The sequence below is a fragment of the Triturus cristatus genome, chromosome 7 (assembly GCF_964204655.1).
Source record: "Triturus cristatus chromosome 7, aTriCri1.1, whole genome shotgun sequence".
NCBI classification, from domain to species: domain Eukaryota; kingdom Metazoa; phylum Chordata; class Amphibia; order Caudata; family Salamandridae; genus Triturus; species Triturus cristatus.
In genome coordinates this window covers 698,148,228-698,172,184 of record NC_140590.1, presented here as the reverse complement: position 1 = coordinate 698,172,184, position 23,957 = coordinate 698,148,228, and the positions used below count along the sequence as shown (strand labels likewise).

General features: G+C 47.8%; 1 long non-coding RNA gene across 2 annotated transcripts in view; it reads left to right on the top strand.

Annotated features, from left to right (window-relative positions):
* Positions 1–23,957, top strand: part of LOC146810363 (uncharacterized) — a 59,692-nt gene that overhangs the window by 23,569 nt on the left and 12,166 nt on the right. Inside the window, exon 3 of one of the 2 annotated variants that reach the window (XR_014966581.1) lies at positions 1,068–1,307. The exons of the other annotated variant lie outside the window; for it this stretch is intronic. This is a non-coding gene — a long non-coding RNA (uncharacterized LOC146810363). Of the gene's footprint in view, positions 1–1,067; positions 1,308–23,957 lie in introns of those variants that run through there. 2 annotated transcript variants of the gene reach the window in all.

Sequence of the window (23,957 nt, the reverse complement as noted above, 5' to 3'; positions counted from 1 at the left end):
TCTCGGTGACCAGACAAGTGAACGCCGTCTCATCATGCTTCAACAACCTACGCATGATCCCTAAGATCTTCCGATGGATCCCCAACGAAACCAGGAAGACGGTCACCCAGGCACTCGTCACCAGCCGACTGGACTACGAGAACACCCTCTACGCCGGTACCACAGCTAAGCTTCAGAAAAGACTCCAACGCATCCAGAACGCCTCTGCACGACTCATCCTGGACATCCCCCGACACAGCCACATCTCCGGCCACCTGAGAGACCTGCACTGGCTCCCCGTCAGCAAGAGGATCACGTTCAGACTCCTCACCCACGCACACAAGGCTCTCCACGACCTGGGCCCCAAGTATCTGAACAACCGCCTGACCTTCTACACACCCACACGCCAGCTTCGGTCGACCAGCCTTGCCCTTTCTGCCGTACCACGCATCGGCAGAGCCACCACCGGAGGAAGATCCTTCTCCTACCTGGCAGCCAAGACCTGGAACTCACTCCCCATCCAACTTCGGCTGACCAAGGACCATCTCTCCTTCAGGAAGCAACTCGAGACCTGGCTGTTCGAGCAGTAACGGACCCCTCTCCCCCAGCGCCTTGAGACCCTCCGGGTGAGTAGCGCGCTATACAAATGATTGATTGATTGATTGATTGTTGGGCAAGAAAGATATTGCCCGTAACTGGAAGTCGCTGGAACCATGCCTCATTCGAGGGGTAGAGGGGGGGTGGACTGGTGTGCCAGCCATGAGAAGCCGATTTACAAGGCCCTGTTTTGCCAACGAAATTATAAGATGTGGAGCGGGTGTTGGATAAATCATGGCCTGAATGGGTAATGATGTTGATGATAATGCATTTACTATGTCTATATCTCCAATGCATTTTTTTTTAGTCTTGTAGAATTTTGTGGAAAATGACGAAATCTGAGAACTTGTGTATCAAAAAAAGAATGATGCTTTAAATTCCCACAGTTTCCTGGATAAGGACAATTTGTCCTAGTTACGGCAGTGCTAAAGTTAAAGTATCTGCCACCCATTGGCTGTGCACCACAAAGTTTTATCTTGTCCGCACCACAGGAGACCTAGCAGCAGGCCCAGAAACATTTGGTAGTCTGGCTTATAAATCTACAGCGGCTGGTGCTGGAAAAGAATACCCGCCTATTTGCAACCATCTCTGGACTTGGATCTTCACGCTGCTCTTCAGAGTTGACAGTAAGTTCCTTTGGTTTCTGACAAAGATTTTGAGTGCGTCAGTGTTTACAAAGTTTATTGAGCAGATGCACTTATTGTGTGAATCTCGACCCACGCTGGTGTTCAAGATCTCCTCTTGCAAATCTCAGGTGTCTTTCACACACTCAAGACGACGTCCCAATTCTGGTCACATCACTGCCTAGGGTGACATCCTGGTCTTCTCCAGCAGCAGTGTACCAATGGCGATGGCCCTTGAATCCCCATGAGCCTTTTCTGGTATACAGAGGTTGTGTTACTCGCCTAAGGAGGCAAGCTTCTTGGGGTCACAGCTATAGCCCTATTATTTCAACATCGCTGAACCAGGATAACTGTCCCTAAGTTCCTGTTGCTCACTCTTGTGCAGTGGTTGTCTCTCACATTTATGGCAGCCCGATAGTCTCTAATGTATTGTTAAAACGCGATGGCCCTAAAGTTTCAGTCCCCCCTTTTCTAATTCAGGGGTCATGTCTCGCATGCAGACAGGTAGTCTGATCGGTGCAGTGGTCCGGATGCACCCTAACCTTTCATTCTGCCTCTCAGATTCTTGCACCATGACTTCTAGATCTTGCTACTGACTAGCTCTGTCCTGAACCTCAGAGTTCACTGGTCTTGGGTTAGGTAGAAGGTTGTGCACTAGGTGAGAATTCTTGATCCTCTTGGGTGATGTTTCCTCAGCAAGCATGGGAGATTGGACGACCCTCTGGGTCACAATCCTGGTTGCAACAAGCTGAACTCTTGAGTTCTTACATGCTGATGATCAGCTACATTTGACCAAGTCTTCGTCTCAAGCCTCCTATTTAAACATTTTCCATATACACTGTTATATTTTGTCTCTCTGCTTTTTATGTTCGTGTAACGGGTCGCTTATTTGCAAATGCCCACATCTTATGACACTGTAAGTCATCTATCACTAAAGAACAGTCTTCAAATTTGGGAACTCCCAACACAGGCCACCTTGATTTTTTCATCAGTGATATGTGGTTTTAAAGGTTACCCGTGACATTGGTCCCACTCGTTGTGATTCCCTTATCAGTACCAAAGTCTTCGACAGATGTGCTCAGGCCTCCTTTCACCAGTGATTCCTTACGAATGAAAGAGTTACCTTTTGAAATGCAGGGCAGACCCTTGCTCTCCCTTCACCCTGTGTTTTCCCTTCCAGTGTGAGAAAATGCAATCCACATTTCTATTTTTAAGATTTATTGATTGACATCTGAACTTAGTGTTGTTTACTGTTGATTATTATTAGACTTTTTTGACTACAGTCTGTCACATGACCTCTTCAGACTTCATAGCAGAAGACAGAGTGCAGGAGTTGCTACGCTTATTGCGAGAAGCAAGGTGCCTTGATTCCCTGTTGGACATGGGAGCGCTCTCTGTGTCAGTTCGTCCGGCTAGCCGCCGCAGTATTGGCATGCACTCTAAGGCAGAGCCAGGGGACATTATGAAGCCTAGGTAGTTGGATGGGCCGCTTGTGGGTTCAGGGAGGGCCTCTGAAAGCAGGGAGATGTCTGAGTGAAGTGAGGGTGGCAGGATCGCAGACAAGTGGCATAACTCAATGCACTTACAGTGCAAGATGCTTCCCGCTTGGACTCATGGCACGCAGAGAAACAGAGATAGCTAGCATAATGAAGCGCATGTGGGGGTTGGGCAAAAGTCATGGCAAGCGAGTCCGGGCACAGAGGTGTCTTGCCCAGGGTAGTAAACAAAGACTGATGCATTGTGGTGCGGCCACAGAAGAAAGCAGGCTAAAGCAATTCACAGGCAATGTTGCACAAAATAAGGTTACAGTTACTCATATAGGGAGAGGGGTGATATGGCTGAAAGAAGGAACTGGTGGGTGTACTGGGATTCGGTTGCAGCGGGGGGGGGTCTAAGTGATCAGATCTGAATGCCATCAAACACCCCGAAGGGTGTCCAGCTTCATCATTGAGCAGCTCCTCATTGGGCTGATGATGCAGTGCCTGACTGGCTCCTCAGTGGGGTTCTTTAGCTTTGATCTTAGCCGTATTGATGAATTCAAGTGAGTGGGTGTAAGAGAAGGGTGGTGTCTCGGTGACCGAAAATAGCCTAAGGAGTGCCGAGGTTACTTTTACTAAAGTGGTCCCCTTGACAAAGTAAAAACAATGGAGCAGTCAAGGGTAATGATGTACCAAGATAGCTTCAAAAAGGGTGACGTGGGATCTGCCTGACGTAGGCCAAGCACATAGTCCAAAATAGCTGGGTGGGCCTCTGAGAGTTCACTCCCAGCCTTTGCTAGACATGGTGGTCCCCTCACAGGATGACCAAACAGAAGCTCAAAGGGACTAAATACCACTGCTTTCTGTGGCACTTCTCTGTAGGGAAAAACCAGACAAGGCAAAAGGACATCCGTAACCTTCTGAGTTCATCAGAGAGTCTCGTGATCATACCTTTTTTACATGTTCGTGAATACGATAACAGAAAGCAATCCCAGAAGGACATCAGTGTTGAGCAGACAACGCAGTAATATAAAGAATGCAAAGCATCTACTCAGTATGTTACATGGAGATACATCAATGCAATTAGGTGCATAAATAGACACGATGTTTGATCAACGACGAGCAGAATCTAGTACGCACAGGGCTACAACACATGCAGTGAATAACAGGGTTGTTGTCCAATCATCCCACAGGGTGAAACCCTTGTCTCAGTCTGCACCATCAGTCAGGACCATCCCCTTCAGTCACATCCATCTCTTTTCCCGCTATATAGTGCTGCTACAGACCCCAAAAACATTTAGGGCGATTCTAGGGCGATAGTAATTCACTATACAATTCAGATTGTGTAGTACATTAAACCATATCTTTTGACCGTAGGAGCTGGTCCTCGAGCCCAGCGCATCGCAACCCTGCGTTTTGCAAGCAGTAGACCCATGTCTATTAATCGGCGTGTCTTTCAGCAGTCGCCTTGTACAACCCGGCAAAGCCAATAGTGGGTCCAATGGCAGTGGCAACCCTGTGATTTTGCTCACCATGCGACAAATTAATCTCCAGTGGTTCGCAATCACTGGGCACGACCAGCGGTATGCAAGAACACAGCTGGCGTGCCTATACACCGCTCACATTCTGCAGAGTCACGGAGGGCATATCTGTGCAGCCTGTCAGGCGTATAATAAACTCTATTAAGGAACTTAAAATGTATGACACCGTGTATCCCTTTCAAGGAGACATTCTGCGTGACCTCACAGCAATATGGCCAGGTGATGTCATGGAGACCCTCCCCAAGATCATTTTGCCATTCCAGCTAGCCTTGCTGAAGTGATTCCTACGATAGTCCAGTGATATGTTCTAAATACTGGAGTCTATCTTACTAGGAGATTCCGTACACAGAAGGAAAGAAAAGGAGGCTATCTTGGGCAGTTCCGTCATGTCCTCCCCAAGTGTTCTGCGAATGGCATGCCTCACCCTGTGAAAGTGAAACTTCACAAGCGGTGTGTGAACATGCACTTCCGCCTCATTATCAGCTCATCCTCTAGCCGTGCCTTCAGAAAGTAGCTCCCCAATTTTAACAATGTTAATTGATACCAGTGCGTGGACCACCTCTCTTTCACGGTATGCTGGCAGCCAATGGCATCACTCCAGCGGGGTTGAAGGGAAATACAAGATAGTGGCCGCCTGCCTTTTTAACAAATTTTGACATGCATGAGTACCCGAATTAACGGAGTCCAAAATACCAGCTCGCCTGAAACAACAACAATGAGAGAGGAGGGGGCCCAGCCGCAACCATTTCAATCTGTACATGTGGGAGGCCACTGGTGTACCCAGTGGTACGCATGTGAACCTTGTTCAACAAAATAATTTAATTCTAATTCCGGTGCCCGCCTCAACACTACCTGCATGAAAGGATTTCTCAGCGTCGAGAGACCTCAGCTGCTTTGGTTTCTGGCTTAATATGCAGCAGCTTTGGTTTCCGGCTTAATATGCTGTATTGTTCCAAACTCAGTCGGTAGATTGTATGTCGAGGTATGCCCTGGGACAAACCCTGATTGTTCCGGACCAACAAAGAAAGCAACCAGCGGGCCAGCTGGTTAGCGAAGATTTTAGCGAAGAGCTTGGTATCCACATTAAAAAGTGACAGGGGCCTAAAGGATGAACATTCATTAGGGAGTTTGTCTGGCTTTAATAATGTAACTGTTAAGGCTTCCCTCGTTGAGGGGGCATTCCCCCCACCCCCTATCTCCTCAAAAAGAGTAATCCGGTGTGGAGTAAGCAACTCCTTAAAGAAAGCAACAGTAAGGCCATCTTGCCCTGGGGTGCTTCCAGCACACATTGCATTTAGCGCAGCAAGCACTTCACCGGCATCTAACGGCCTCATTAGGTGCTCCTTATGCTCATCAGTCAACCAGGGCATCCAAATATGTTCTAAGTATTCTTTGATCGCTGCATCATCAGCAGTCACTCTAGAGTGGTACAGATAGGAACAGTACTGATCAAACTTATCTGCTATTGCTGTTGGGTCTCTCAGTAGCTCGCCACTCTCTGCACGCAACTCAGACACACAGCCCGACTCACACCAATCTCTCAGCACAGCTTCTTACACTGAGCCCGGCCTTTCCCCTCCCCATATGTTTTGGCAACTGCGTATTTCCCCATGTGTTTAACCTTGCTGTCAGTGATTTCGTGGTACTCCTCCAATGAATTTAATTATTCCGCTACCCGAGCATCCCAACTCACCAAGGCCTCCTGCTCTATCTCAATCAACCAAACGATTCTCAAGGCTAGCCAGTGTAGGAAACTGGCTCTGTATATACTATACCAAAGTGAGGTATAGTGTGCACAGAGTCCAGTTGAACCACAAAGGTAGGCAGAGGTAAAGTTAGATAGCACCTCACTCTCTATTTGTGGTAGTGTGGTCAAGCAGGAAGGCATTATCAGAGCACCATGTTAAGCATTTGTTGCACACACCCAGTAAGCAAATTAATTCAAAGACTGAACTTCAGACCAATTGCTTTTGTATAAAATTACTCTTTATTTTATTTCCTAGAACCAAGTAAGCCTGGCACAGGTAAGTTGATAATTACTTTGCAGTAAATATACAGTTTGAAATGCCGTTGCAAATGTACTTTGGAATGGTTACAGTTTGAATTAATGGTTATGCAATACTGTGAACTGCTGCACATATACTTTGTATTGATCTTGCAGTTAAAATTACAGGTAAGTTATTTTTACGTTACTTTCAGATTACTTTTTAGATTGTTTTCTACTCCGTGTGATATGCCTAGCTATCACACTGGGACATTTCCAAGAGAAAAAGTAAGTTAAGTCAGTTTTGCACAATTGTTATTTTTCAGGTTTCCATACAATTCAACTCCACACTTGGAACATTTTTCAGAGAAAAACAGTAAATAGGTTCCTATGGAGAGAAATTAAGTTAATGGTTACCAGGTAAGTAATCGGTCTTTGGAGTTGAGCTTCTGGGTTAGAACAAGGGTTCCCCCAGGGTCAAGGATTCACTCTCGTTACACCCTCAGCGGCACTAGGGCGGCCGGGTTAAGAGTGCTGAGGCACAATATTATCCAATGGGGGATGGGGCTTCTCTGGTTGGTGGCTGCTGGCTAGCAGGCCAGTTGGCTGTGTGAGCAAAGCTCCTGAACTTTAGCTCAGGGCAAATGGGGAAACAAAGGTGCACCCTCAGCGGCACTAGGGTGGCCGGGTGCAGGGTGCTGTTTTGACGTCAGGCACCCTGTTGTTTGCTATGGGGAACCTCCGGTTTGAAAAGGCACTGCAGGGAAGAAGGTCTTCTGGGTGCGACCACCACTTCAAAAGGTAAATTGGGGGTTGGCTAAGCACCGTTGGTTGGGCCACCCAAGGCCATGCGGCGTCGGTTGCTGGGTTGCCTTTTGGGGTCCCTTTTGGGGTAGGATCTTCGTACCAGCTCCTGGTCGCGGTTGAGGGGTCCTTTTGGATTTAGGTTGCAGGCGTCGGCTAGAGGCTTAAGGCAAGTCGGGCATCACTGGATCTCGGGTCAGGATCACCAGGGGGACCACCTCGTGCTGTTTGCCCACTCGAGCTCCGGCCGTGTACGGCGGGTGCAAACTTGTGCGAATTCTCAATTTCCGGCCGATGCCAGAGATTGCAGGTTAACAAATCCGGTGTTCAGGGGAGACAAAGTCTTTGTGGTTGAAGGCAGGTAGGTCCTCCGGGGTTTTCAAGGTTGCTGGCTGCAGGACACAACAGGATTTTGCAGGAGCAGGTTCGAGGGGGAGACAGGCCGGTAGGGCTGGGGCCAAGTCAGTGGGCGTCTTCCACTTGTGAGGTTCTGCACGGCTGTTCAGTCCTTCTTCTTCTTCTTGTAGTTTCATCTTGTTTGAGGAAGCAAGGTTCATGAGTGCCCCTAAATACTATATTCAGGGGCGTTACAGTTTGGTAAAAAGGTTGGGACCAATGGCTCCCTTCCCTGTGGTGGGTACAGCCCCTATTATGCTACCCTACAGTGGGAGGGGGCATAGGCCTATCCCTGGTTAGCTGGGTCCCCCCATCTGCAGGATGGCATGGACTGAGATTTGTGCTTCACCTCGCTTCCCCCACCTGAGGGGTGAAGTTGGCAGAGGTGGGCACACCTCTCTCCTCACTTGTTGTTCCTGCCGGTTTTCCCGCCCAAAGTGGGGTTCTAAACCACTGGGGGCCAGTTGCTGAGAGCAGCAAGTGGCCTAGGGAAGCTTACAAAGGCGGTAAGCCTTTGACGCTTCCTCTTCGTGAACCCTGCCAATCCTGGGGGAGGAGGCTTTGTACCTCGTCCCAGGATGTGCATTGTTTCAGGCCCCAGAGAGCAGTAAGCTCTTGCCACAGGGGTCCAGAAACATGTTTGGTGGTGGCAGCTGAAACACTAGTGGTAGGTTAGTTTTCAGTGGGCATCTCTAAGATGCCCTCTGTGTGCATTTTTCATTCAGTCCCACACTGGCATCCGTGTGTGCTTAATGTGCTGAGAAGTTTGATACCAAACTTTTCAGTTTACAGTGTGGCCATTATGGCGTTTTGGAGTTCATAATGACAAACTCCCAGCACCATATACTCTTAATGGCAGCACTGCACTTACAACGTCTAAGAATGGACTTAGACACTGTAGGGGGACATGGCTCATGCACCTGTATCCTCACCACTGGTATAGTCCACCCAGCTAGAGGGGAGCATGACCTATGCCAGAGCAGTGGGTTGCAGGCATGGCACAAAGAGAAGTGTGTCATGTTGACTCTTCACTTTGTTCTGCACCAAAACACACAGCCTGCAAAGGCAGTGTGTGTGTGAAATGGAACAGGACCTCTAAGGGTGGCACAATAAGTGATGCAGCCTTTAGAGGCCTTCTCTGGTCACAGTGCCCTGGGTACCTGTGGTACCATTTACCAGGGGCTGACCTTTGGCCAGAGATGCCAATTGGGTTTAGGCTTCAATGCAGTTTCAGGGAAAGAACATAGTCCCTGGGTACCTGATTAGCAGGAGCCCAGGGCACACTCAGTCAAAGCACATCATCTATTCAGAAAAAGTGGGGACAACCATGCAGAAAGAGGGCACTTACTCACAGCCAGTCTCCCTTTAAGAGAACAGAGGACCCCAGAATGCTTTGACATGGCTATCCCCTGTATATCGACTTTTAAAGTCTCCCATACTGTATGAAACTGGCGAACAAAGCCAATATTTGTTTCAAAGAAGCTCTCTATGTCCGCAGCCATCTCGGATTTGAAGACCCTGTCTAACAACGAGTATGGCGGAAACTGCCATGTGAAGGGAGCAGGCCTCTTCTCAGGTCTCTCTATGTCCAGCATTATTGGTGAGTGATCTGAAAAGGAGTGGGGGTGAGTCAACCAGGCGCAAATCTGAGGATACAAAGGTCTAGCGACCAACCAATAATCCATTCTGGTATGGAGGTCATGCAGGGCTGAGTAGTGGATAAAGCCCCCGGCAGCCGGTGAGAATGTCTGCCAGACATCCAGCATATTCAACTGAGTTGCCACATCAGTAATCACTATCCGCAGCTGAAGGGCAACGAGCAGGGCCCCAGGATCGGTCCAATGCCTGGCCCAGCACGCAGTTGAGATCCCCACACCATATTTGCATTAGAGAGGACTCCCCTTCCAGACCCCCAAACAAGTTGTGATAGAATTGGTGATTATCGTAGTTAGGTCCATTGATCTTAACTATAAGTATGTCAGCTCCCTGCCCTAGACAGCTAGAGATCACAAACCTGCCCCCTTGGGTCTGCCTCAAGCACCTCCAAATGTATACCTGATCTGGGGTTGACCCAGGTGAGCACCCCCATGGCATGCGTAGTGAACCCCGCCGCATGAAAGGTACCATGTAAACGCATAAGTGTAAGCATTTTACTATCTAAGGGCAAATGGGTCTCCTGTAATAAGGCGATATCAATCTCGTGCCTAGTAAGATAAGATATCACCTTTCGCGTCTTTCTAAAATCATTAAGGCCCCAAATGTTCCATGTGAGGAAGCGAGCTCTATTGCCCTGGCTCTGCGTCATTTCAAGCTACATTAACTAGATCTGCACTATCTATAGGATCCATGCGTCTCCAACCCTCTCTCATATAACAGTGCATTGTTATAGAATTATGTAAGTACTGTATGCATACTGTTACCAGCTCACCGCTTGGAAATCCACAAAGTCAGAAATAAGACGTGGCCATTTGAACACTGTTTATACACCCATCGAGCAACAGTTAACTGGATCCCCTAAAAGTTGAGGTAGTCTCACTGTCACCAACTCAGAGGCCTTCCTGCCAGGCCAGAGAGGACCATTCGCAAGCTGCGGCAGATCTAAAGTCTTAATGTCGATCTCCATCAAAGCTGACCGCATCCCCAAACAAGCATCTGAAGTTATCCCCTCAAACTCTGGGCAGCAGGCATCCATGAATCACCTCTAGTGCACTTCAAACAGTCCATATGTTACATACCTGTTCAGAGAAATGTAAGAAAACCAGAGGACAACCGTGTTATACTTGCCCCTCCATATCAACCCAAACGCCCCGGCCAGCTCCTCAGTGTCTCTTCTCCGTCCATCAGTCTTGATGTACTCCTTGTTGGCCTTCTGCAGTGACTTTGGGTCAGTGAAAATCTTTGATCCGCCATCCACGATGACCCTCAATTATGCTCCCATAGGCAACTCATCAAGGGAGCAAACTGTTGCCTTTCCTCTGCACCCTCATGGTGAAGTCTGGGAAAAGCAAGATCGAGGAACCCTCAAATTGTATATCGAATCTCTCTCTAGCTTGCCTCAACGCAGCATCCCTGTCCCTTTAGTTCAATAATTTAGCAATAACAGGATGTGGGGGAGCACCAGGCAGTTTCCTAGGACCCAGGGAGCCTTGGGCACGACAAATATGGCTGAAAATGTGTCGCGACCCAGGAGTGTCACCAAGAGCTGCTCAACTAATGCCTCCATATTGCCCATTGCTGGAGATTCAGGAAGGCCTGTGATGCGGATATTACATCTCCTTGATCTAGCCTCCAAATCCTCTCCCTTGTCCTGCAGGACGGTAATGAGCTTCCCCATCTGTTTCTGGGCATTAATTGTTTCCATCTCAGCGTCTTCAGTTTCGAACACCAGTCTCTCCGCCATATTTAGGCGCTCACTATGCTCAGACATGCGGTCCATCCGGTAGGCCAGAGAGTCACTTTTGCCATTTATCGTAGACCAGCTTTTCTGTCTTGCCCTCAAAATTTGATGGATATCACCTTCAGACTCCTCGGTGTTATCACTCTGCACATCGGGAGACTTGTCAGCGCCTATATCCCTCTGTTTCGACTTGCGCTGCTCAAACTGCAGCTTAGACTGTGATTTGTCCATCTTGCCCATAGTCTTTAAATGTCCAAGCCCCACCACAGCTGCCACAAGGCTCACAGTCTCGTAGTACTCTGCCCACGTCAGCAAGGGTCCACAAATCAATCCGCTCAATATTCAGGTCCAGGCAAGAGTCCTCTGCTTAGTAAAAGCCTACACGGGTAGCACAGCAGGGATACAAACAGGAGAAAACCATAGGGGGAAAGGCCAATCCCTGAGTCGTTAGTAGATCGTAGCAGTTGATAGTGGGCATGGGAACTCCCTAATCTATCTTCTGGTGCCAGACAGGACAGAGTAACAAGGCCCTCTGTGTGCAGCGATAACGTCTAAACATGTCCCTCATCCGCCGGCTAGCAATTTAAGTCTCCCCTCACCGATCCCTAGCAGTCTCACCAGGCCTCCCCCAGCAATCTGGAACCAGTATAACAGGGCCCAAATTGCTATCGCTGCAATTGCTGTCAGAGAGGCGGCTGGGGGCCGTCCACCGGTGACTCGCAGTGCACTCCCTGTCTGCCAGCAGGAGCGTGCTCGATCCGGGCAACGTCGTGGATATTGCCCAGCCGCTGACAACCAGGACCCAGCACCACCCGCCGTCCACCGGTTGGGCACAAAGATCGCTCACGTCCAATGTGGGCACAAGGTTGCGGTTTTGGGCTACAGGGCAGCCATGCAGAAGCGTACCACACCTCGCCGCACAAGCAGCTTGTCCGTGCCCAGACCGGTCAGCAACGAGCCAGATGCCGCCAGCCCCAAGGATGCCATCTGAGCAAGGTATGTGCTCCGCTCACCAGCGGAGGTCAGTACGGGCCACAGGCCCTGAGACTACTGGTGTCCGTGCTGCCACGTCTCAGCCGGTAATAGACTACAGCACTCGTCTTCACTAGGCCTTTGGAGGCCGCAGCGCAGCCCCGTCCACCAGCAACTCGGTCAGACACGATGAGCACGCCGATGGGCAATGAACCTCAAGTGCTTTACAGAGCGGCAGCGAGCATGTAATTTGTTGCTTGGATGTTGCCGGATTCCTGCAGGATAGTTACGATTGCATACGGAGCTCACCTAGAAAGCGGCCATCTTGAGACCAGGCAAATGAATTGGTGGGTTGGATGGACTTTGACTATGAGAAGGATAGCCTGGAGGAGGACGAGGTCTTGGGCAGTCATGTAATTGATAAGGCGTCACAGACGTGGTGGCAGCAAGGGGCAGGAAGGTCAGTGGGTGGTGGGGGCTGGATTTGGTAATCAGTGTCCACCTAGTGTTTAACAGGTTTAAGACACAGTATTGTCCAGATCCACTGACACAAGGTTGGCGGGCAGGTGACTTCTACTGGCAAGGCAACAGAAGCAAGGCAGCAGACTACGGAGCGGGTACTGACTTTAATGCCAGGTAAGGATGTAAGTGCCGCTTTCTCTGCCACTGTTATGTTTTCAATTGTGGTGGAGGCTGAGAATGGAAAGTAGTAAACAACATGTCTACAGATGTACTGGTATGTTAAGGACACTGGGTTAGGCACGGAGGAGCGAAGCTCTGATACAAAGGAAGAAGGTACGCAAAAAAAGGAGGCTGCACAAAGAGATGTAGGATCTTGTGCACGGACAGGTAAGTCAGCAAGAGAACAACGAGGGGGCAAGGTCAAACACGGTAACTGATGCTGTGGAACAGATTGTGATGAGAGGTAGAAAGGTACGGTCAAAATAGCGGAGTTCAAAGAAAGAAAGGATTTGAAAAAAGTTTTCATACATGGTGACAAAACAGATGGGGGCACACAATCTGTTGTCCACCACAGAAAAGATCTGGCAGGGATTATATGTCGGAATGTTTAAGCTGTTGCATAGGGAGCTGAAAGCTACAGAAAGGTCCAAGGAGGAAGAATATGACCGGTTCACTGTTAAAATATCGATGTAACATATCGCAGTAAAAATATTGAATACCAAAATATTGACTACCCAAAACTTGAACAGGTAAGTACAAAAATATAGATGTAAATAATATAGATTTTTTTTAAATATATATAACCAACAATATAATGTATTAAATACGAATGTTATTTTTAACCAAACTAATTAAATTTAATTGACATTTTAACTAAATATTACAAATAAAATTAATTTAAAAAATATAAACACACAAACAATAATTTATACATATATTTACTTAAAAATAATTTAACAATTATCTTTATTGAATTTGTAAACTTTTAAATTACATAAACATAAAATTAATTATATCAATTTAAAATTTAAACATACCATGTTATAAGTAATTCTAACATTTAACTATTATAAAAATAATTACAACATACATTTCACAGTAAAATAAATACAACAGTAGGGAAAATGTTGGATAGCAGAGGGGTAAAAATTACTATTCCCACTCCAGTGACTGCAACAGTAGGAAAAGTGTTTGAAAACACAGGGGTAAAACTTACTATTCCCATTACAGTGAGTGCAACAGTAGGGAAAGTGTTGGATAGTGGAAGGGAAAAAATTACTATTCCAACTCCAAAGAGTGCAACAGTAGGGAAAATGTTGGATAGTGGAGGGGTAAACATTATTATTCCCACTCCAGCGAGTGCAACAGTAGGGAAAGTGTTGGATAGCAGAGGGGTAAAAATTACTATTCTCACCCCAGTGAGTGCAACAATAGGGAAAGTGGTGGTGGTGTTATATGGTAGGGAACAAAATAAATACATTTATGTTTTAAATGTTTTTTTGGTTTTCAAATTTGAACGTAATTATGATTTTACAAATTAGTATAAAAAAAGATTAATACACATTTGTTGAATGCACATTCTTTAACACTATAATATGCACAACACACCGAAAATAAATTAAACAATTACCAAAATTACTTATTAATTTTTTTTTAACTAATTATTGATTCCGAAATTTAACAATAAATTACTTCTCACCCTTCTCATCATTTACACCTATAAACACCACAACACCCCTAACATTAATTGCACAATTACCATCATTAAGTACTAATTAATTCAAAATAGTTAACTAATTAATTTATCAGTACTTCCCACTCTACTCACCATAACACAAATAATAAAAATACAAACAATTCTTATACAAAAAATACATGCATCACAAACATAACATATTTACTTTAATACATAACATTAATACAAAAATTGACATTTTTAACATCTATATTTCTGCAAACTATATTAAACACTTCGATATGTTTTACATTTATATAAAATACACAAAATTGATATTCTGCATCACAATATTTTTCTTTCGATATTCTTGACCAACAATATTTTTAGCACGATGTTCTGGCTCGGCACCATATGACTTGCCCAAACGACCTAGGGTTCCCATGACAATATGAAACTGAACAGCAGTATTTTTGCTTTTCGCTAGTGTATATTTAGAAAAATCTCCAGAGCACAGTGTGGTCCTATTTAAAAAGTTGGATGTTGGCAGAAGCTTGCTCTGTATATGGTATACCACTTAGGGGCCGATTCCGATCTCGGTCGGAAGGGCACCGAATCGGGTTACGGCATTAACGAATCCGATTCGGAGGCTGATTTTCAGTCCGAGTCGTACACGGGTCGAAGTACGATGCGAACAAGCCCGAAATCTCCGTCCGAATCTTTTCCGGTTCCAAACCGCTCGGTACAACATGGTCACAAGCAAACCGTGGCGTGCAATGGAGACGTTTCACGACCGAGCTAGTATGATGCTCGATTCGGACAGCCGGATCGAGTATGACCGTCCGGCTCGCAATAGCTCCCGGAGTTGGACTTCGGGGGTCCGCGACGGCCCCCCCCCCCCGGTCACCCGCAGACTTACAACTCGGACACAGGGGGAGACCTATGGGTCTCCCTAACACAGGCATGTACGGTTCGGATGGCACCGACGCGTACCCACTTTAGGGGGCGCACTTGTCCGCGACGTACCCATTCAGTCAATGGGAGCCCATGTACGACCGGCTCCCATTGACTTCTATGGGAGTTCGACTGAACCTAGTCCGACAGCATACGGCCGCATCGTACTTGCTCGGTCGGACTGCAGGACCCCGGCTCGTTTGGAAAACACTCCGGATCTGTCTCGGTCGGAGTGCTGTCCGACCCGGATCGGTATCGGCCCCTTAATTGTAAAACTCATTACCCAATGTACAGTGTTAACGCATTATTTTTTTCTACATTTTGTAAAAGTTTTTCTCTTTTGCATTAAGGAGCACATTCAAGGACTTCATCTTGAAGTAGATTAGTGGTATAGTAATAATAATGTTACAAATATACTTTGCATGTTTTTCGTGTTCATCCAAGGATTCAGATGTTCAAAACGTTTTAAAGGGTTTCAGTGTAAGTACAGCCAAACAAGGATGGGTTCCAGGACATCTGGATAACTACATAGAGGGTTAATAACACACTCCACAGGATAACATGATCAGTGTCCAGGGCTGTTCCTTAGACTATGTAAAAAAAATTTAAAAATCAAATAGACCTAGTATTTCTGTACTACTATTAGGTCTTGGACACAATGTCTACTCATGGTCTAGCCATCATTAAATCAAGGAATTGTGCTTTGGAAATTACATGGAAAATCACTATTGAAGAAGGGGCCATTATTCTGGCGGAGTCAGGTGTGTCGCACAGGCGTCGTAAAGTTCTGGATGTGTTACCTATGGTGCTTTTGAAGTCGGACATGCTCTCTCCTCCTTGTGAAGAGCCTTAATTAATCTACAAGTCAATATTAGGAAAATATTAAACCTATTTTGATTTGGCATTGTAGGAACCTGGATCTCTATATAGTGCACCCAAGTAAGGTATACTGTGTAGAGTTAAGATGACCCTTCTTGCTTTACAGGGCTCAAATGACGACCACTACATGCTCTATTTTGTGGCAGTGTGGGTGGGAAGTTTAGGCTTATCAGAGGTTATTGCTAAGCATTTATATCAATTTAGATACCACAAACTTCGTATATAGGTATGTACTTTCTGTGTTATTGATTTTAGCAGGTAAGTCAAACATAAAATATATTGCGTCTTTACGTGTAATGCTTTCCTATGACACGAATAACATTTACTGCATACAGATACTTGTAATGCATTTCCGTGGGACCCATTTCGTACGTGACACGTTTGAGGGATCAGGACCAAAGTTTCATCAGCCGGTTGGTCATATCTGCCCTGGTGAGGGTTCACTGACAGAATATCGACCGCAAAATATTGCGATACATAAATATTGCAACCAACATATCGATTACAAAAATATTCTCATCCTATGTTCATAATCTGAAGTACAGAAATATCTACAAAAAAATTGTATGTAATTACTAGCATTATACTTAATATTATTTATTTTATGTACTTTTAAAAAATAAGTTAAATAATAACATTCAACAAAGTGAAACACATATATAATAAATATATAATTTTTTAAACTAATAATTTTAATTTATATCAATTTAAAAAATAATTATATATTCTAAAAAAATACATATACTAATAAAATCTTTACTAAAACACCATTCTAATTAAAAAACAAAACAACTTTTTAAAAATTTGGTAAAAGATATTTCACTCATGAAAAAACAATAAATAAAATTATCATAATTTTGAATTAAAAAAAACCAATTGAAAAAATATGTAATAAAATATAACATTTAATACATATACCATTCACACTAAAATGTATTTAAAACTACGCAAACTATTATAATAAAAATAGTTAAACGTACAATTTCCCACTTTACGCAACGTATTTATTATTATTATTTTTTTTAAAATCTCCCGCCAATAAATACGATAATAGTGAAAATGCTTATATTTCCTGCCGGTAACCACGTTACACCTAGTCCTACTCTCATTTATCTCTATTATGCAATGAGGCCCGTGTGCCTCGTAGACACACTCCCCTACCAATATAAAAAGACATCGGCCAGTACACAATACCTGTATGTACCAAGCCAACATAGCCAGTTGGACGGGCCACCAGGAGGAAGGGTGAGCCGCAGTGGAGATAAGCGAGAGCAGGACTAAGAGTAATGTAATTACCTATAAGTAATATTACCTCCACGTCCCTCTTGCTAATCTCCATTACGCAATGAGCCATACCAAGCTAAGGAAAAAACCAGGCCAACGGTCCAAGCATCATCCCAGAGCACCACAAAAGATGCCCAAATGAAGGTCAAACAAACAGAAAAGATAGGCCAGTCCCAACACTGTGGACCGAATCACGGAGGTACGCCCGGCCTCAAACACAGGAAAGAAGATGACCCACAGATAACGAGCCGAGGACCCCCGTGCCTGCAAGCCGACACAAAAGGCAACCCGAAAACAAAAGGAAGAAAGCCAGCAGAACCAGAAGGTGCAACCCCCACAGATAAACGCAACAAAAGGACCGGTACAACAGACCCAGACTGATCAACAGACCCCAGCATTAGGACCGCTAAGCCCCTAAAGTCCAGCCGGAGTGCCAGAGAACAGAAAGGAACCACGAGCACACCACGTCCCAGCCAACAGTCGACGCAGAGCACCGTAAGACCAGACAGACCCCCAAAAGGCACTCTCACAGAAGAGGCGACCAAAGCCGAGAGACCAAGGCACCATCGTCCACCATGCTCCATCTGCAAGACGCCCACTTGGGAAACACCCAAGAGGGCACCAAGAAAAAAGAAACCACAGGGCCACAGTCACCAACGGACTCGGAGATTCCAGACCCACCACCAACTCCAATAACAGAGGGACTAAAGGAACAGGACAGGCCGGAGGCACCAGAAAACCAGACTCACATCCCACTGAAACCGAACCCTGGAACAAGTCCTAGAGAGAGAAGCCACCAAGAGGCCCGGAGGTCAAGTAAACCGCAGAGCAACCCCCCCACATCTACAAACCAAAGCGGTAAACTATGTAAAAGAGGCGCTTGAACAGCCCCTAGGGCAACCCACACCCAGGTGATCACAGGATATAGCCCGGTCGCCAGGAACCAGAAAGGCTCAGATCACAGCGGACCCCCCAAAAAACGCAGAAGACATGGACCAACGGGGACGTGCAGGAACTTAACCAGCAAAAAGAAGCAGGAACAAAGACCCAAGTGCCAACGGCAAATGTCCCTCCCCTGACCCAAAGCCGGCAGAACCAAGGGGGCCTGCCAGGGTACGGGAGCAGGGAGGCACTACAAACTAGTTTGGAGGAAAAGACGGGAGACCCGAACAATCCAACACACCCACTAGAAGGAAAGGCAAGCCCCCAGCAGGATTACCCACGGCAACCAACCAGCCACAGGACAGGTGCACACTGGCCACCCCAGACTAGGCACACAGCCAGAGGGACCTTGCAGTACAGCGGAAAAACAGACGCCAATCTCATCCAGGCAGAAACCACCCCACAGAAGGAAAAGAAATGGGGTACTGCATGCAGGAAAAACCCATGGGATGCAGGCAGCCAAGCTAGAAAAAGAGCCGAGAGAAGACCAACCGGACCAGGAGGGCAACCAAGCCTGGCAACCTGGTAAACCAAACAACCGGACACCAAACATGGAACCAGCAGGCCAGGACAGCAGAGGAGGCTGTCACCGATGCCCCACGAACCCAAAAGACGCAGTGGCAACAAGAGGGGCCATGAAGGAACCAGGCAAGACCTCTGAACTCCTGTTCAGGGACTCTGCCCTCTGCCCCAGCAGCTCCGCTAGTGTCGCTGTCGCTGCCCCCTCACCTCGCCTAGTGAGTAGGTGTGGTGCCTGGTGAGCGTTGATCCACCAGGATTCGTAATTGTGCCTGTATTGTAATAGTGATTCTGATGGATACATCTGCCAGTGGATTCCTCACCTTGTGAATATCCCCTGCGCCAGCATTCCACGGAACTTTTCTTTCCCAGCACTCCATGTCGACGTGGGCGACGTCACAATGCATCGGCTCCGCTCGCGACTCCGATCGACGTCACCGGAGCCATAAGAAGCCCACGTCGGCGTGATGACGTCAGTTCCTTTTTTTCCGCGCCTTCGACGTGCAACGTTTTTTTTCCAGTGCTCGTTGGCTACTTTGTAGTTTAGCCGTGTTATTCTGTTAATTAGAGTATGTCTTCGACTAGAAAGTCGGGATTTAAGCCCTGTAGGGAATGTGGAGGTCTAATGTCGATGACGGATCCACACCAGAACTGTTTATGGTGCCTCTCTTCGGAACAAGATATGGAGGAGTGCGGATGCTGTAGAAGCATGAACCCCAAGGCACTCAAGGAGAGGAAGACTAAGCTCTTCATGAAGAGAATCGGTGAGGAGAAGAGAGGGAGGAAAAAGGAGAAGTCGAAGAGGGGGTCATCGACTTCGAAGTCTTCGAGGTCGAAGAAGCTCCACAAGAAGAGGAAACATTCTTCTCGACGTCGGTCCTCCAGGTCCAGGAAGTCGAGGTCGGCTTCGCCCCTTCGACGCCGGAGCAAATGCTTGTCTCCTTCTCCTTCACCTTTGAAGTCACCGAGGTGTTCTCCTTCGAAGAAGCAGACTCCGGTTCAGTCCCCGACGCGGTCATCGGATCCGTCCAAGGAATCGACTCCGGTTCGAGTGGAGTCTGATGCTTCCATGCATGAACAGGAGCAGGAAGAGTCTGTTCCAGTGCCTGAAGAGTCTGAGGCTCCGGTTGAAGATACTGCGGAGCTGACGCCGGTGACTCCACAAGGGGATACAGGGCCTGTTCCTTTTCCTCAGTTCCCGGCTCCAGGTACAGATTCTACCAATTTCTTAAATGCTATGTATGGCATTTTTAATAGGGCAGCCTACCCATCTGGAGCACCAACTGGTCCCGTGGGTCCGATGGCATTTACACTAGGGGTGCCGCAGCAGTATGCTCAGGCCCCCTTTATGCCTTTTATGCCGATGGCGCCATCTTGGCAGTTTCCGGCGCCGTCTGGGGATCCGATTCGACCTCGGAAGGACCAGCGGACTTCGGAGCCTTCCTCGACGCCGACTCCATCGACGCCGCGTCCGGCGCCGCCTACTCCACCTTTGGCGCCGCCGACTCCTGTACCTTTGGCTCCTCCGACGCCGCCTATGACGTCGACGCCAGCTCCCCGGATTCGGTCGAGGAGGGAGGCCCAGAGGGTGTTGGAGGAAAAGAGATATCGGATAGATGTGGAAGAAGGTGAGGTTGACTCTTCCTCAGATGAATTTGAAGGCATTGATGAAGCTAGTGGATTGGATACAACCCCAGAGTGGGAGCATGCATCTGCCAGGTCTTCTCCACCTCAGGAATTGTCTCCCTATCATGTAGTGATCAAAAAGGCGGCAGAACTTTTGGATTTGCAGCTGCCTTCTGTGGAGTACAAACCCAACTTGCTTACAGAAGTGTTGCATTCTCCAACATCAACATCAGAGCCTTTGTTGCCTTTCAATGAGGCCATCTTGGAGCCGGTCTTGGAGGTATGGAAGAAACCCCTTTCATCACCGGCGGTGTGTAGGCAGGTGGCAAGAAGGTACAAGGTTGCACCAGGGGATCCTAACTTCTTGTCAACTCATCCATCTCTGGACAGCTTGGTTGTGCAGGCTTCATGTTCCAAGCATGCTTCGGGTGCCTTCCCTCAAGTCTCCAGCTGACAGGGAATCTAAAAAGGTTGATCAGGCAGCCAAGAAGACCTTTTCTACTGGAAGTATGGCGTTAAAATCAACTAATGCTACATGCCTGTTGGGGCGTTATGTGCATGCGCTAATGGACTCCATTAAGTCTTTGGCCCCTAAGTTGCCTGAGGGGGATAAGTCGTCCTTTTTGGAGGTTGTGGCGGACACTCAGGCGGCTGCCAGACAAGTTATCCAATCAGGGTTGGATACTGTGGACTCTGTGGCAAGGATCATGGGGTCGTCTGTTGCTGCAAGGAGGCAGGCTTGGCTACGTACCTCTGGGTTGTCAGCTGATGTGCAAGCTACGCTGGTTGATCTGCCATTCGACAGACAGAAGCTGTTTGGGGAAAAGGCAGACTCTGCCCTGCAGCGATTTAAGGACAGCACGTTGACTGTGAAATCCTTGGGACTGCAAGCTCCTGCTAGGGGTTCGTCTTTTCGAAAATTTAGGGGTTTTGGAAGATCGTCTTTTCGCTCTTACCGGCAGCCCCAACAGCAGCAGCAACAGCAGCAGAATCCCCTCTATAAGTCCTATAGAGGGAGACAAAGGGGTCGGAGAGGTTCTGGGCGCAACCCCTCTTCTTCCTCTTCCTCTTCTGCTCCCAATGAAGCTTCAGGGAAGCAGCCTAGATCCCCCCCATCCCGGATCATGTAAGTCCTGTGGGGGGTCGGGTGTCCTACTTTCTACGGGGTTGGATATCTGCTACAACAGACCTTTGGGTTTTGAACCTCATACAGACTGGGTACGCCCTTCCCTTTCGGGAATTTCCTCCCCTTATCCTCCTTGCCAAGGTTATTTCTCGGAAGACCATCTGCTTCTCCTGCAGAAAGAAGTTCTAGCCTTGCTTCAGAAGGGTGCGATAGAGGTGGTTCCGGAGCAGGAAAGGGGTCAGGGATGCTACTCCCGCTATTTCCTGATTCCCAAAAAGGACGGCAGATTGCGTCCAATCCTGGACCTCAGAATCTTGAATTTTTACTTGAAGCAGGAGAAATTCAAGATGCTGACCCTTGCGCAGGTTCTTCAAGCGTTGCAGCAAGGAGACTGGATGGTGTCGCTCGACTTGCAGGACGCGTACTTTCATGTCCCAATCCTGAAGTCGCACAGGAAGTATCTCTGTTTTACGGTTGGGTCGCAACACTACCAGTTTGTGGTCCTCCCATTTGGTCTTACTTCCGCACCTCGGGTCTTCACAAAGGTGATGGCAGTGGTGGCTGCTCATCTCAGGAGGTCGGGGATTGCAGTTTTCCCCTACCTGGACGACTGGCTTCTGAAGGCAGAGTCCCCAGAGATGGTGCAGCGTCATCTGCAGGTAACATCTCAGCTGTTATTCGACTTGGGTTTTTCGATCAATGTGCCCAAATCTCACCTGGTGCCCTCTCAACGCAACCTGTTCATAGGGGCGGTACTGGACACTACTGTGTGTCGAGCATTCCCTCCACCTCAAAGGATTCTCGACATTCAGGAGATGGTCCCTTTATTCCACAATGGAGCGGTTGTTCCAGTTCTGAAGGTCCTTCGCCTGCTCGGTCTGTTCGCTTCGTGCATTCTGTTGGTCAACCATGCACGCTGGCACATGAGGGCGCTCCAGTGGTGCCTCCGCAAGCAGTGGTATCAGCACAACGGGGATCTCGGGGAGTCGATCAGGATCTCCAGAGAAGCTGCAGCGGATCTGTTTTGGTGGAGCGTGGAGGGCAATCTGTCTCAAGGAAAGCCTTTTCATCTGCCTCCATCGGTGGCCACAGTAATAACGTATGCATCCACCTTAGGGTGGGGTGCGCATCTGGGGGACCTGGAGATCAAGGGTCTTTGGTCTCCAGAGGAAAGGTTGCTTCACATCAACCTTTTGGAGTTGCGGGTGATTCGTTTGGCGCTCAAGGCCTTCCTCCCTTCCCTTCGCGGTCAGTCGATTCAAGTCCTGATGGACATCACGACCGCGATGTGGTATGTCAACAAGCAGGGAGGAGTGGGGTCTCTTTGTCTTTGCAGAGAGGCTTTACGTCTATGGTCCTGGGCTCAGGACCATCAGATTTTTCTGATGGCAAATCATCTGGCCGGGGTACTGAACGTGCGTGCGGACAGTCTCAGTCGGCAGTTCTCCGCCGACCACGAGTGGAGGCTCCATCCGGAGGTAGTTCGTCACGTCTTTCGGACGTGGGGGACTCCTCGGGTGGATCTGTTTGCCACTTTCGAGAATGCGCACTGCCCGTCATTCTGCAGTCTCCAGTATCCGATGCAGGGGGCGTTGGGGGACGCGTTTCAGTTTAGTTGGGGCTCACGACTCCTTTATGCGTTTCCTCCCATACCCTTGATTCCTCGGGTTCTGAGGATTCGCCAAGACCGGGCCCAAGTCATATTGGTCGCCCCGGATTGGCCAAGAAGGGTGTGGTATACAGATCTTCTCCACCTCTCCACCTCTCCTTGTGCCCTCCGCTCCGTCTCCCTCTGAGGGCAGACCTCCTCTCGCAGTCGGAGGGGCAGGTTATACACCCCCACCTCCAGAGCTTACACCTTCATGCCTGGAGATTGAACGGGGCAACCTGAGTTCTTTCTCTCTCCCACCTGATGTGGTGGACGTTATTTTATCGGCCAGGCGACACTCCACCAAGTCCATTTACTCCTACAGGTGGTCAAAATTTGTAAAATGGTGTGGAGAGAGGTCCATTGACCCTTTAAAAGCCCATCTTTCCAATGTGCTCCAGTTTGCTCCTTCCTTGGCTCAGCAGGGCTGTGCTGTGGCCACGGTCAAGGGCTACCTTTCTGCCTTATCGGCTTTTCTATGCCTCCCAGATCAACCTTCACTGTTTAAATCTCCGGTTGTTCTGAGGTTCATCAAGGGCCTTACAAACATGTTTCCTCCCACTCCATTTGTAATGCCTCAGTGGGACCTTAATCTTGTTTTGACCTTTCTAATGGGGTCCCCCTTTGAGCCTCTACATAGTTGTCCTTTGAGGCTGTTGTCCTTTAAGGTGGTTTTTCTTGTAGCCATAACCTCGTCAAGGAGGGTAAGTGAGCTTCAAGCTCTAAGTTCCAAACCTCCTTTTCTTACCTTACATGCTGAACGGATGGTTCTCAGGACCAGGGCTGCCTTCCTGCCAAAAGTTGTCACTCCATTTCATTTTGGGCAGTCTATTACCCTCCCTGTTTTCTATCCACCCCCTCATCCTTCCAAAGAAGAGGAAAGACTCCATCGCCTTGACCCGAAGAGGGCTATGAGTTTTTATCTGGACAGGACCAAGGACTTTCGTCTTGATGACCAGCTTTTTATTGGCTACGTTGGTCGTTCTAAGGGTAAAGCGGTGCACAAGCGAACGCTGTCGAGATGGATAATACTGACCATCAAGATCTGCTACGCCCTGGCTGGTAAGACTC